The sequence below is a fragment of the Dasypus novemcinctus genome, chromosome 14, assembly GCF_030445035.2.
Source record: "Dasypus novemcinctus isolate mDasNov1 chromosome 14, mDasNov1.1.hap2, whole genome shotgun sequence".
Taxonomy (NCBI): domain Eukaryota; kingdom Metazoa; phylum Chordata; class Mammalia; order Cingulata; family Dasypodidae; genus Dasypus; species Dasypus novemcinctus.
Window position 1 is genome coordinate 14117298 of NC_080686.1, and position 15571 is coordinate 14132868.

Consider the following 15571-nt stretch of genomic DNA (forward strand, 5'->3'; position numbering starts at 1 on the left):
CTCACTACTTGGGTTTCTGCCCCATGGTGTCACCCACTCTGGCAGAATGAGCATTTAGACATTCCCCAGGAGCCCGTCCTGCATCAGACCTTCCCCTCCGAGCATTCTAAACAGGTAACCCTCTTAATTATATTTTGATATGATTTTCTCAGCATTTTACTCTCCACCAACACCTGACACTCTCCTGTGTTCGTATGCTACCCCTCCCTCTCCCCACTTTTGGGCAATATTACCCATCCGCCCATCCCCAGCCACCCTCAAACCTGCAAAGCCCCAACCAAAGGCAACCCCTTGCCCCCATTTTATCTCTTCTTTGTGTTCATACTTACCACCATCTCATCTTAAATTCCACCCCTGCAGACATCGGCTCACATCCTTCCTCCACCCTCCGATTTCCTGTAAGCCTATCGTTCAGTCTCTTGCTATCTAGGGCAGCTTGGTTATTTCATATCATTGAGGTCATGTAGTATTTGTCCTTCAATGTCTGGGTTGCTTCACTCAACATAAGGTTCTCAAGATTCATCCATGTTATCACATGTGTTTGTAGTGTGTTTGTTCTTACAGCCGAGTAGTATTCCATTGTGTGTATATACCACATTTTATTGATCCACTCATCTGTTGATGGGCATTTGGGTTGATTCCAACTTTTGGCGATAGTGAACAATGCTGCTATGAACATTGGTGTACATATATCGGTTTGTGTCCTTGTTTTCAGTTCTGCTGGGTATATACCCAGCAGTGGTATTGCTGGGTCATATGGCAAATCTATGGCTAGTTTTTTGAGAAACCGCAATACTGTCCTCCAGAATGGTTGGATCCTTCTGCAGTCCCACCAGCAGTGGATGAGTGTTCCCCTTTCTTCACATCCTCTCCAGCACTTGTATTCTTCTGTTTTTTTCATAGCTGCCAATCTTATGGGTGTAAGATGGTATCTCATTGTGGTTTTGATTTGCATTTCCCTGATAGCTAGAGATTTGGAACATTTTTTCATGTGCTTTTTAGCCATTTGTATTTCTTCTTTGGAGAAGTGTCTGTTTAAGTCTTTTTCCCATTTTTTAAATGGGTTGTTTATCTTTTTATTTTCAAGATATAGGAGTTCTTTGTATATGCAAGTTATAAGTTTCTTATCAGATATATGGTTGCCAAATATTTTCTCCCACTGTGTGGGCTCCCTTTTTACTTTCTTGACAAACTCCTTTGAGGTGCAGAAGGCTTTAATTTTGAGGAAGTCCCATTTATCTATTAGTTCTTTTGCTGCTCGTGCTTTTGGTGAGATATTCATAAATCCATTTCCTATTACAAGGTCCTGTAGATGTTTCCCTACACTGCTTTCTAAGGTTTTTATGGTCTTGGCTCTTATATTTAGGTCTTTGATCCATCTTGAGTTGATCTTTGTATAAGGTGTGAGATGGTAATCCTCTTTCATTCTTCTACATATGGCTATCTAGTTCTCCAGACACCACTTGTTGAATAGGCCACTCTCTCCCAGTTGAGAGGGTTTGATGACTTTATCGAATATTATGTGGCTATATATGTGAGGTTCTATATCAGAGCTTTCAATTTGATTCCATTGGTCTGTGTGTCACTCCTTATGCCAATACCATGCTGTTTTCACCACCGTAGCTTTGTAGTATGTTTTGAAGTCAGGTAGTGTGATTCCTCCAATTTTGTTTTTCTCTTTCAGTATGTCTTTGGCTATTCGGGGTCTCTTTCCTTTCCAAATAAATTTCATAGTTAGTTTTTCTAGTTCCTTAAAGAAGGCTGTGTTGATTTTTATTCAGATTGCATTGAATGTGTAGATCAGTTTTGGTAGGATAGACATCTTAATAATATTCAGTCTTCCTATCCATGAACAAGGAATAGTCTTCCATTTATTTAGGTCTTCTTTGATTTCCTTGAACAATCTTGTATAGTTCTCGGTGTATAAGTTCTTTACCTCTTTAGTTAAATTTATTCCTAAGTATTTGATTTTTTTATTTACTATTGTGAATGGTATTTGTTTCTTGATTTCCTCCTGATCTTACTCATTATTGATGCACAGAAATGCTACTGATTTTTGCACATTGATCTTATAACCTGCGACTTTACTAAACTCATTTATGAGTTCTAGAAGCTTTGTTGTAGATCTCTCAGGGTTTTCTATGTATAGGATCATGTCATCTGCAAATAATGAAATTTTGACTTCTTCCTTTCCAATTTGAATGCCTTTTATTTCTGGTTCTTGCCTCAGTGCTTGAGCAAGTACTTCTAAGACAATGTTAAATAGGAGCGGAGACAGTGGGCATCCTTGTCTTGTTCCTGAGTTTAGAGGGAAGGAGTCTAGGATTTCTCCATTGTAAACAATATTGGCTTTAGGTTTTTCATATATACTCTTTATAATGTTCAAAAAATTTCCTTGTATTCCAATCTTTTGGAGTATTTTTATCAAGAAAGGGTGCTGTATTTTGTCAAATGCTTTTTCTGCATCTATAAATATAATCATGTGATTTTTTCCCTTCAATCTGTTTATATGGTGTATTATGTTGATTGATTTTCTTACGTTGAACCATCCTTGCATACCTGGGATGAATCCCACTTGGTCGTGGTGTATAATTCGTTTAATGTGTTGTTGAATATGATTAGCAAGTATTTTGTTAAGTATTTTTGCGTCTAGGTTAATTAGATAAATTGGTCTGTAATTTTCCTTCCTTGTGATGTCTTTGTTTGGCTTTGGTACTAGGGTAATTTTGGCATCATAGAAGGAGTTGGGCAATGTTCTTTCTGTTTCAATTTTTTGGAATAGTTTCAGCAGGATTGGTGCCAGTTCTTTCCAGAATGTTTTGTAGAATTCACCTTTGAAGACATCTGGCCCTGGGCTCTTCTTAGTTGGGAGATTTTTAATAACTGATTCTATCTCTCTGCTTGTGATTGGTTTATTAAGATCATCAATTTCTTCTTTTGTCAATATAGGCTCCTTATGTGTTTCTAGGAATTTGTCCATTTCCTCTAGATTGTCATTTTTGTTGGAATATAGTTTTTCAAAGTATCTTCTTATGATAGTCTTTATTTCTGTGGGGTCAGTGGTGATATTGCCTTTCTCATTTCTTATCTTGTGTATTTGCATCTTCTCTCTTTTTTTCTTTGTTAGTCTCGCTAAAGGTTTGTCAATTTTGTTGATCTTCTCAAAAAACCAGCTCTTGGTCTTGTTTATCTTTTCAAGTGCTTTCTTATTTTCTATTTCATTTAGTTCTGCTCTTATCTTTGTTATTTCCTTCCTTCTTCTTCCTGTTGGGTTACTTTGTTGTTGTTTTTCTAATTCCTTCAAATGTGCAGTTAGTTCTTCAATTTTTGCTCTATCTTCTTTTTTGATATATGAATTTATGGCTATAAATTTCCCCTCAGTACTGCTTTTGCTGCATCCCATAAATTTTGGTATGTTGTGTTATCATTATCATTTGATTCAAGGTAGTCATTGATTTCTTTTGAGATTTCCTCTTTGACCCACTGTTTTTCTAAGAGTGTGCTGTTTAATTTCCAAATCGTGGTGTGAAATCTGGGCTTCTGTCCCTTGCAAATTTCCAGCTTGACTCCACTGCAGTCAGAGATATTGTTTTGTATGATTTCAATCTTTCTGAATTCATTCAGCCTTTCTTTGTGGCCTAGCATATGGTCTATCTTGGAGAATGATCCATGTGCGCTTGAGAAAAATGTATATCCTGCTGTGTTTGGGTGTAGCAATCTATATATGTCTATTAGATCCAGGTCCTCTAATATACTGTTCAGATGTTTTGTTTCTTTGGTGATTCTCTTTTGAGATGTTCTGTCCAGAGTTGATAGTGGTGTATTAAAATTCCCCACTGTAATTGTAGATGTATCTATTGTTTCACTTAGTTTTTCCAGCGTTTGCCTCACGTATTTAGAGGCACCCTTGTTAGGAGCATAAATATTTATGATTGTTCGATCTTCTTGACAGATTTTCCCTTTCACTAAAATGTAGTATCCTTCTTTGTCTCTCACAATTGTTTCGCATTTAAAGTCTATTTTGTCTGATATTAATATAGTTACTCCTGCCTTTTTTTGGTTATTGTTAGCTTGTATGATTGTTTTCCAGCCATTCACTTTCAATCTCCATGCGTCTCTGGGTCTAAGATGTGTCTCTTGTAGACAGCATACAGATGGGTCATATTTCCTTATCCAATGTCCCAGTCTGAATCTTTTGATAGGTGAGTTTAATCCGTTGACATTCAGTGTTATTACTTTCAAGGAATTATTTGTGTTAGCCATATTTTGATTGGATTTGTGTTTGTCATATTTTGTTTGTATTTTTTTTGTCTTTTTTGTTGTTGTTGTTGCTCTTATACTCTCCTCCAAATCTGCCTTTCCTGTTTTTTCCTTTCTTCCTGCAGAACTCCCTTTAGAATTTCTTGAAGGGGAGGTTTCTTGTTGGTATACTCTTTCAGTTTCTGTTTGTCTGCGAATATTTTGAACTCTCCATCATGTTTGAATGCTAGTTTAGCTGGATAGAGTATTCTTGGTTGGAAATTTTTTTCCTTTAGTACTTTGACTATATCATACCACTGCCTTCTTGCCTCCATGGTTTCAGATGAGAAATCAGCACTTAATCTAATTGAGCTTCCCTTGTATGTGATGGTTTTCTTTTCTCTTGCTGCTTTTAGGATTTTCTCTTTGTCTTGAGCATTGGATAATTTGACAAGTATATGTCTTGGGGTGGGCCTGTTGGGGTTTATGACTAGCGGAGTGCGCTGTGCTTCTTGGATATGTACATCTCTCTCTTTCAGTAGATTTGGGAAGTTTTCAGCCATTATTTCCTGCAACATTCCTTCTGACCCCTTTTCCTTCTCTTCACCTTCTGTAATGCCTATAATACGTATGTTTGAGCGTTTTGCATTGTCATTCAAGTCCCTAAGTCTTAACTGGATTTTTTCTATCTTCTTATTGACCCCTTCTACTATCTGTTTGATTTCTGATGTACTGTCTTCCACATCACTAATTCTCTGCTCTGTCTCTTCTAGTCTGCTGATATTTGCAAGTGTATTTTTGATTTCTTGAACTGTGGTGTTCATTCCCATCATATCTGTTATGTTTCTGCGTATGTCTGCAATTTCCCCTCCAAGTGATGTCTTCATGTTGTTAACCTCTTTCATTACTTCATCAAATTTGTCGGTGATAAATGTTCTGAGATCTTTCATTGCTTGTGCAAAGGTTTGCTCCCCTTCGTGATTTTTGGTTTGTTGATTGCATTCAGCCATATTTTCCTGATTACTGGTTTGGTTTGTAGACTTTTGTTGCTTTCTGGTCATCTCTTTATCTTGATGGATTTAATCAGTTCCTTAGCTTCTTTGTCTACTCTTGGAGGTTAATTAGCTGTTATTTTTGCATAGGTGCTATATCTTCTCTTTGTCACTTTTTTTCTTCTTATTCTAATTTCTTGTTGTTGGTTAAGTTCACTTTAAAGGAAAGTATTAGTGTTGGGGAAAGGCAATTGTGTAAGCAAGGGAAAAGTGTAAAGTAGTATTGGTGATGTATGTTAACAAAGCAAGGATATGAGATCTGGGAGGATGGAGGTTAGATTCATGTAAATTGTGTAGAGTTATAGCAGTAGGTAGAGTACCTATTATGAGGTAGATGATTGAATATGGGAGGAATTTGGTATGAGCTAAAAAGCTATTGTTTTGTGAGAGAGGGAAAGAGAAAAGAAAGGTAATAGTTTCAAGGGTGGATAACAGACAGAAAACAAAACAAAGGTATTAGAAATTAAGACTTAGGCCCTTCATGGATCGAAGAAAGGGAGGTGGGAGGTGGAATATAGGAGAGACAGTAGATGGTGGTGGATATCAAGATGTAGGGGAAAGAGGATAGTGTAGGTAGCCTAAATCAGTTCACACAGAAATGAGGCAGTGGAGGATGAGAAAACCCAGCAAATGTGAGGTGTTTCCTGCCGGACCTTTCCACCCAATCGATATCCAGGCACTTCTGCCCTGCAAAAATCCCAAAAAAGCCCCGCCTTGGAGAACCTGCACCCGCGCCCAACTGTCTCTTCCCGGGACAGACCGCAAAGGCAAGTTCACTCAGCGACCATCTTGCCTCACTCCTCCTAATTACTAAATTTTAAAGCCTCATAGGTCAGCCAAATTGTGCAAGTTCAGTGGCTTAGAAATAGATGTTCTGCCTTCATAATGACATATATTTGGATTAAAACATCAAATAATCAGTGAGCTATTCATTCTGAATTTTGAATGTAACTTGATGCCACAAGAATTAAATAATTTATTTATAGCACTTGGAACATGTGGTAAATTCCCAATAGATGTAACCTATTATTTTTATTAGTAATAACAATATTAGTTTAATATAGGTTATTTATTTAACTTTATATAAAAGACCCCATAAACTTAAAGTCAATGACTGCAGTCTTAATCCTCATTTAGTTCAGTTCAATAATAATTTATGGAGTAGTGCCTATCATTGAAGAAAATATTGTAGGCAAGGAAAGCATTTAGCTAGCTTTTGCAAGACCCTAAAAACAATGAACAAACTGGAAGAGTAAAGAAAAGAAGCAGAAGCCTACCAATACTTTGGAAGCAAAACTGGTGAGACATGGCAGTTTTGGGGAAAGGAGAATAAGGAAAGCAAGAAATTAGGAGGGATGAGGGCTTTTTGTTTTATGAATACTGTTGATATTGAAGGGATGCTAGGAAGATTCAAGACCTTGAGGGAGAAATGATGAATTCTGTTTAGAATATATTTATGACCAGTTTTTAACATGTGGAATGGAAGGACTGTGAGTTGACCAAAAGGAAATGTCCAACAGATAATTAGATGTTCAATTCAGAATTTCAGAGAGGATGGCATTATTTAGATCTATTTATATGCAATAAAAATCAGTATGTACATATTAATTTGTGCTCCAAAATTTTCCTTTAATAAGCTATGTTTCACTTTTGCATTTTTACCTAGTCCACATATTATTTAAATCAGGGGTTTTTAACTTTTTTTGTTTCATGGACCCCTTTGCCAGTCAGGTGAAAACCATGGGCCCCTTGCTAAGTCCACTCTATACTAAGTAATATTTAGTAAATATATCACACCCACACCAACATGTCACCACAAGAATAATGTTTTCTTTGAATTTCAATTAAGAACCCCTGACTTAAATGTTTCAATGACAGCCATTCTATCACACAGTCATGCCATAAACTCTTTCATCAATGATGACTGTAGAACACTTGAATTCTATCACAGAAGCATAGAAATTCTATGTCCAAAAGATTGGTTAGAGTGTCTAGTTTCACATAAAAGAACTCATTCCAGATTTGGGAAAGTAAGCTACTCAAAATGTCAGAGGTCAATTAAGGTAAACCTTATGCCTTAAATCAGGTTTTTTTTACTCTCACACTTCTAATTTTCCATATGTGTGTGTGTGTGTGTGTATAGTGGCCCTAATTAGATTGAACAACTCATAAGCAAGAAATGGAGCTTACATTTCAAAGAACTTAACAACATGTTTCTATACAGATACATTAACTCATATATATACATATATATTTTATATATAAAATATTTTTTTGAACAAAAATAGAGGGGGTTTTTCAGTCTAAAGGAAATTATGTAGCATTCAGATGCCAAATCAATAAAATGCATATTTTATATATAGTATCCAGCTTTTGTACAGACTTGTTATTGTGCATATTTTATTATTATGGATTGCTTCTTATGATTATATTCTCTAAAGAGAAATTAGAACATTGACAGCATGATCCTTTTTATCATGTCATGAGTGAAGTTACAAAATTATAAGACTGCAAAATGGGGAGAGCCAGATTGGAAAATCCTCCTATCATGCATGATTTTTTCCTTTTAATTATTATGATTTGGTGAATGAAAGGGTCTAAGTCATAGAATGTCCTAAGCATATGATTTTATATTATCACAATTTTCTCCTATTGTGCTATTTGGGTTATTTAAACACACACACACTGAAAGACACATACATAGTCATTGTGTGGAATCTTAAATGTTATTTCGAATTCTATAACTTTTCTGCAAAATAATTAATACATGTTTTCCATGGGTCTCAAAAATAGAGGAAGAGTGCAGAGTCCATATATTTATAACAGGAAGTCAGAATATCGTAGATTGCAAGTCAGGAAAAAACAGGAACACAGTCAATGGCAGAGTAAGGCTAAGATTTTGTAACATTAAGAAATTCTATGTGATAAAGAATTTCTGACCTTGGATAAATATTTGCTGGTCACTAAACCATATTCTTGTAAATTTAATAGTAGTATTCTGCAAAGAATAAATTTTTACCACATTATAATAAATACATGAAAATTGATGTGTCATTAAGAAAAATATATGTTTTTGTATGAAACAATCAAAGGTTGATATCTAAGAAGAATGAGAAGGTGGAATATGAATATCATACAGGTGGTGCCTGTATGATAGGAAAATAGTAACTTCATTAAGGATGTGATTTGATTAACATACATTTATTTTAATCAAGCTGATAGTTATAAATGACAAGAGTTACCCAATATATTTTATATCTGGCAAAACTAAAAAGAAAAAGAAAACTGCAAAACCATGTTTATGAAATCTGCCCATTTCTATGGAAACTGAAAGACTGGCAAAGCCCACAACGACACTCCAGCTGCTTTTAACTAACTTGTTTTAAATGCTGATTGCCAATAGTCAAAAAATAAAAACTCTTATAAGCCATTTGTAAAAAAGCAACTCTCATGTGAACTCACATGTTTTTCATAAATGCTTTTCTTGAGTACTCTGCCTGCCGTGGAAAACATACAGTCAAACATCACAGCCTCCCTCAATTTCTATAAACACAGTCTGAAGTTTCAGTTCAATCTACATAAATCTGCCCACATGAAGTCTCTTACTTCCTAAATTAATCGATTAGCTTTAAAAAAAAGGATTTATCTTTTTATAAAAAAGTGACAATTTTATACTGTTTGTGGTTTGTTGGGCTTCTTGAATGTGCATATTCACATTTTTTATTAAATTTGGGACTTTTCTGCCATTATTTCTTTGGATATTCATTTTACCCTCCTCCCCACACCCTCTTCTCCTTCTCCTCCTTCTGGGACTCCCATAATGTGCATACTGGTACAGTTGTTGATGTTTCATAGTTCTCTTAGACTCTATTTCCATTTTAAATACTTTTTTCCTTTCTGTTCTTAGCTTGAATCAGTTGAATTGTGTTATGTTTGAATTCATTATTCTTTTTTCTACCAGCTCCCATATACTGTTGAAAACCTCTACAAAAATTTTCATTTCTGTTATTTTGGTCAACTGCATTATTTCTGTTTGGTTCTTTTTTAAAATTTCTCTCTCATTTTAGTGATTCTTTTATTGTTCATTCATTGTTTTCCTGCTATCCTTAGTTCTTTCTCTATGTTTTCCTTTATCCTTCAGTATATTGAGGATCTTTTTTTAAAGTCTTCTTTCTGGTATGTACATAGTGTGTTCTTCTTCATTAACAAGTTCTGAATTTTTATCCTGTTGCTGTGGACAGACCATCATTTCCTGTTTCTTTGTATTATAATCTTTTTTGCACACTATACATTTTAATATTTTCAAGTACTCTGGGATTTAGCCCCTGATCTTCCTGTTCTTTACGTTATTATAAAGCTAATGCTATGACAGAGATTTTCTTGAGTGCAAGGAGCTAACAAACAAATCAATGGGGAGAAAAAGGAAAACTTTTCACAGTCTTTACAAATTGGCTCTTCATTGGCTAGAGCTCTCTTTCAGATTCTTCTACAGAGTTTATACGTCCTCCAAGAAGATGAACCCAAAGCAAAAGTGAACTGCAGGACCTGTTCCATCTCTTCTGATCCTATGTCTTGTCTTGGGTTCCTGCACACTAGTGGCCTTAGCAATTCCCCCATTTACATGAATTCCAATGCTCCTCTACTCCCTATGAAGGTCTTTCTCCCCCTCCAGAGTGCTCTATTATATTTCTTAAAGTAAGTAATCCTTTCCTTGGGCTGCTTTGACTTAATTGTTCCTAACACATTTTTAGCTGCATGCAACTGCCTCTGCCTCTAGGGTAAATCCTGGAAGGTTAAACCTGAGAAAGTTTCCTGTTTTATTCTTTCGGCTGCCACCAGATAGATTGGCACTGGCATACATACACCCCTGTATGTACATATGAGTTATTTTGCTCCTTCCAGAAACACAGAAAGGAAATGCAAGCTGGCTTCATACCATGCCCACAAGGTGATGGTGGAGGAGCTAGCAAGAGTGCCACAAGCTTTTCCTACCATTTATAAAACTGCATTTTCTTCTGGTGATACATCAGTTTACCTGAGCAACTGTGGTCATTGTGGACCCACACAGCATAGATTGCTGATCAAAACTATAGCTCCATCCTTGCCTAAGGTAGGGAAGGAAGGGGTTTGCAGCTTCATCAGTGTCTCCAGGTGACTACAGACAGTCTTGTGCCCAACTGGGATCATTATACATGGTACAGCTCTGTCCCTTCCCCTGACAGAAGAGAAAGGTGGAAGAAAATTCATCAATTCCTGGGGCAATGTGGGCAGCTTCAGCCTCCACAGCTTACAGCACCAACTATATCCTTGGCTTCTACTACACAAACAGCAAGGGAGAAAAGATAGGAAATCGCTAAACTAAAGGGAGAAACTGCACCCAGAATAAATACATCTAGCAAGTCAGATGCAGAAACACTAACAAAAAATTACAATCCATACCAAGAAACAGGAAGAGATGGCCCAATTAAAGGAATAAGATAAGTCTACAGATGACATAAAGGAGTTGAGACAACTAATTTTAGATGTTCAAACAAATCTCCTTAATAAATAAATGAGATGGCAAAAGATATTATGGATATTAAGAAGACATTGAATGAGCACAAAGAAGAATTTGAAAGCCCACGTAGAAAAAGAGTAGACCTTATGGGAATGAAAGGTACTGTAAATGAAATTAAAAATACACTGGAAGCATATAACAGCAGATTTGAGGAAGCAGAAGAAAGGATCGATGAGCAGAAAGACATGGCCTCCAAAAGTGAACAAACAAAAGAACAGATGAAGAAAAGAATGGGAAAAATTGATCAGGGTCTCAGGGAACTAAATGAGCAAGAGACATGCAAACATATGTGTCATGGGTATCCCAGAAGGGAAAAGGGGCAGAAAGAATATTTGAAGAAATAATGGTGAAAATTTTCCTAACCCTATGGAAGGACATGGATATCCATGTCCAAGAAGCACAATGTACTCCCATCCAAATAAATCCAAATAGATCAACTCTAAGACACATACTAATCAGAATGTCAAATGCCAGAGACAAAGAGAATTCTGAGAGCAGCAAGAGAAAAGCAATGCATAACATGTAAGGGATACCCAATAAGATTAAATGCTGATTTCTCATCAGAAACCATGGAAGCAAGAAGGCAGTGTTATGATATATTTAAGATACTGCAGGAGAAAAACTTCCAGCCAAGGATTTTATATCTAGCAATATTATCTTTTAAAAATGAGGGTGAGATTAGAATATTTACAGATAAACAGAAACTGAGAGAGTTTATAACAAAAAGACCAGCTTTTCAAGAAATACTAAAGGGAGGGTTACAACCTGAAAAGAAAAGACAGGAGAGAGAGGCCTGGAATAGAATCTAGAAATGACAACTGTATCAGTAACAGTACATAAAAGGGTCAAGTATAAAATGACAGACAAAACACAAAGATCAAAATGGATGAAATAAGAACTACTTTTACAGTAATAACATTGAATGTTAATGGATTGAACTCCCCAATCAAAAGACATGGACTGGCAGAATGGATAAGAAACTATAAACCATCTATATGTTTTCTGCAAGAGACTCACCTTAGACCCAAGGATACCAATAAATTGAAAGTGAAAGGTTGGAAAAAGCTATTCCACACATGCAGTAACCAAAAAAAAAGCTGGGGTAGCTATACATACATAAGGTGATACAGACTTTAAAAGCAAAACTATTATTAGAGACAAGGAAAGACATTACACATTAATAAAAGTGATGATTCACCAGGAAGAAATAGCAATCATAAATATATATGCACCTAACCTGGATACCCCAAGATACATGAGGCAAACACTGGCAAAACTGAAGAGAGAAATAGACATTTCTGCAATGACAGTTGGAGGCTTCAATACACCACTCTCAGCATTGGATAGAACATTTGGGCAGAAGATCAACAAAGAAACAGAAAACTTGAATAATATGAAAAATGGACTAAACCTAACAGACATATACAGAACACTGCACCCCAGAACAGCAGGATATACATTCTTTTAAAGTGCTCATGGCTCCTTCTCTAGGATAGACCGTATGTTGGGACACAAAGCAGATCTCAATAAATTCAACAAAAATTGAAATTATACAAAGCACTTTCTCTGATCATAATGGAGTGAAGCTGGAAATCAACAAGTGGCAAATAAAGGGAAAATTCACATATATATGGAGACTAAACAACACACTCTTAAATAATCATTGGGTCAAAGAAGAAATTTTAAGAGAAATCAATAAATATCTCGAGATGAATGACAATGAGAATATAATGGATCAGAACCTATAGGATGCTGTGAAGGCAGTGTTGAGAGGAAAATTTAAAGCCCTCAATGCTTACATAAAAAAGAAGAAAGAGCTAAAATCAATGACCTAACTACACAGCTGGAGGAACTAGAAAAAAAAACAAGCTAATTCTAAGGCAAGTAGAAGGAATGAAATAACAAAGAGCAGAGCAGAAATAAATAAAATTGAGAACAAAAAAAAGACAATAGAGAAAATTAACAAAGTCAAAAGTTGGTTCTTTGAGAAGATTAACAAAATTGACAAACCCTTAGCTAGACTGACTAAGAAAAAAAGAGAGAAGATGCAAATACATGAAATGAAAAAGGGAACGTTACTACTGACCTCACAGAAATGAGGGAGACATAAGAGGATACTATAAACAACTTTATACTAAAAAACTAGACAATGTAGATGAAATGGAAAAATTCCTAGGAATGTACAAACAACCTGCACTAACATTAGAAGAAATAGAAGACCTGAACAAGCCAATCACAAGTAAAGAAATTGAAACAGTCATCAAACAGCTCCCCAAAATGAAAAGCCCAGGACCAGATGGTTTCACAGGTAAGTCCTACCAAGCATTCAAAGAAAATTTAATACCAATCTTACTCAAGCTCTTCCAAAAAATTCAGCAAGAAGGAATGCTACCAAACACATTCTATGAAGTCAATATCACCCCAATACCAGAAAAAGATATTATAAAAAAAGAAAATTACAGACCCATTTCTCTAATAAATATAGATGCAAAAGTCTTCAATAAAATACTTGCTAATTGAATCCAACAACACATTAAAAGAATTATCCATCATGATCAAGTGGGTTTTATACCAGGCATGCAAGGCTGGTTCAACACAAGAAAATCAATCAGCATAATACACCACATTAATAAATCAAAGAAGAAAAATCACATGATCTTATCAACTGACACAGAAAAGGCATTTGACAGAATACAGCATCCTTTCTTGATAAAAATACTACAAAAAATAGGAATTGAAGGAAATTTTCTCAACATGATAAAGGCCATATATGAAAAACCCACAGCTAACATTGTACTCAATGGTGAAAAATTAAAAGTTTTCCCTTAAGATCAGGGATAAGACAAGGATGCCCACTGACACCACTGTTGTTCAATATAGTGCTAGAGGTTCTAGCTAGAGCAATCAGGCAGGAGAAAGAAAAAAAAAGGCATCCAAATTGGAAAGGGAGAATTAAAAATTTTGCAGATGATATGATTGTATATCTAGAGAAATCTGGAAAATCTACAACAAAGCTGTTAGAACTAATAAATGATTTCAGTAGAGTGCCAGGATACAAGATCAATACACAAAAATCAGTGATGTTTCTATACCCTGACAATGCACTATCTGAGGAGGAAGTCAGAAAAAAAATCCTTTTATAATAGCAACTAAAAGAATCAAATATTTAGGAATAAACTTAATGAAGGATGCAAAGTACTTATATTCAGAAAACTATAATGCATTGCTAAAGAAATTTAAAAAATACCTAAATAATTGGGAGAACATTCCATGCTCATGGGTTGGAAGACTAAATATCATTAAGATGTCAATTCTTCCCAAATTGATATAAAGATTCAAAGCAGTCCCAATAAAAATTCCATCAGCATTTTTTAAGCAAATGGAAAACACAATTATCAAACTTATCTGGAAGGGTAAGTGGCTCCGAATAGCCAGAAAACATCTTTAAAAGGAAAAGTGAAGTTGGAGGACTCTCACTTCCAGACCTTAACTCATATTACCTAGCTACAGTGGTAAAAACAGCATGGTATTGGCATAAAGATAGACACATAGACCAATGGAACATAACTGATGGTTCAAAAAAAGACCCTCACATCTATGACCAAGTGATTTTTGACAAGCCTGTCAAGTCCTCCCAGTTGGGGCAGAACAGTTTATTTAACAAATGGTGTTGGGAGAACAGGCTATCCATAGCCAAAAGAAAGAAAAAAGACCCCTACCTCACACTTTATACAAAAATTAACTCAAAATGAATCAAAAACCTAAATATAAAAGGAAGTACACTAAGTTCTTAGAAGAAAATGTAGGGAAATATCTTTAAGACTTGGTGGTAGGTGGTGAATTCTTAAACCTTACACCAAACGCACAAGCAACAAAAGAAAACATGGATAAATGGACCTCCTCAACTTTAAACATTTCTGTGATTCAAAGGACTTCATCAAGAAGGTAAAAAGGCAACACAGTTGATGGGAGAAAATATTTGGAAACCACTTATCTGATAAGGGTTTATTTCTATTCTATATAAAGAGATCACACAACTCAAAAATAAAAGAACAAGCAATCCAGTTAAAAAAATGGGCCAAAGATTTAAATAGACATTTCTCCAAAGAGGAAATACAAATGACCAAAACATGAAATATGAAACATGGAACATGAAAAAACATGAAAAAAATGTTCCATATCACTAGCTAGTAGGAAAAAGCAAATTAAAACAACAATGAGATATCGTCTAACACCACATAAAATGGCCATTATTAAAAAAACAGACAACAGTAAGTGCTGGAGAGGATGTGGAGAAATAGGAACACTCCTTCACTACTGGTGGGAGTGTAAAATGGTGCAGCCTCTGTGGAAGACAGGTTGGTGGTTCCTTAGGAAACTAAATATAGAACTAGCATATGATCCAGCAATTCCTCTACTAGGAATATATCCAGAAGAACTAAAAACTGTGACATGAACAGACATCTGCACATCAAAGTTCATAGCAGTGTTGTTCACAATTGCCAAAAGATGGAAACAACCCAAGTGTCCATCCACCAATGAATGGATAAACAAAATGTGGTATATACGTATGATGGAATACTATGCTGCAATAAGAAGAAATGAAATTGGGATATATGTGATAACATGGAGGAGTCTTGAAGACATTATACTCAATGAAGTAAGCCAGACACAAAAGGACAAATATTGCATGGTCTCATTAATATGAACTAAATACAAATAA